The sequence below is a fragment of the Myotis davidii genome, unplaced genomic scaffold (genome assembly GCF_000327345.1).
Source record: "Myotis davidii unplaced genomic scaffold, ASM32734v1 scaffold472, whole genome shotgun sequence".
Classification (NCBI taxonomy): Eukaryota; Metazoa; Chordata; class Mammalia; order Chiroptera; family Vespertilionidae; genus Myotis; species Myotis davidii.
Window position 1 is genome coordinate 856,895 of NW_006283774.1, and position 623 is coordinate 857,517.

A 623-nucleotide genomic window follows, 5' to 3' on the forward strand; every position below is an offset into this window, starting at 1 on the left:
AGCCCCTGGGGGCCGGCCTCTGTGTGCCCGGGAGGAGGGTCAGCCCAGCTCCTCGCTGCTCCGGGAGGGGCTGGCAGGGGGCGGGTGGTAGCCTCTCGATCTGACTATCATCTTACCGGAGGTTCTCTCACTTGCAGATTTTGTTTTTAACAAACTCGATAAAATGTATTTAAAACCCTGAAATGAATACTCGCTCTGCTGCCACTTGTGGACATGCGCAGAGCGGCAGTCAGAGACGCCAGCTGACACCCAACAACATTTGCACGTGGGGCGCAGGCTTTACTGTTCGGAGGCCGAGTCCCGGCGGCAGTGCCCGGGGTCTGGGGCTGGAGCGCCCCAGGTCAGCTTCCCCAGGAGCCGGGCAGGCCCTGAGCTCAGTGTTAAGGACTCAGCGCACAGGAGTCTACCCAGAAACACCGCAGCCACACTGGGGCTCTGGCCGCAGGGAGACCCCTCCCACTACCCACTACCCCCACCCCCGAAGGATCTCATCTCCCCTCGGTCCCACTGAACTCTGACCCGGCTCTCCTGGCCCCGGCCGTGTATTGCGACATCTCTTTCCCAGGTCACACTGCGACGTCTAGGCCCAGGCTGGCAAAGGTCAGTCCTGGGAGGAGCCATGA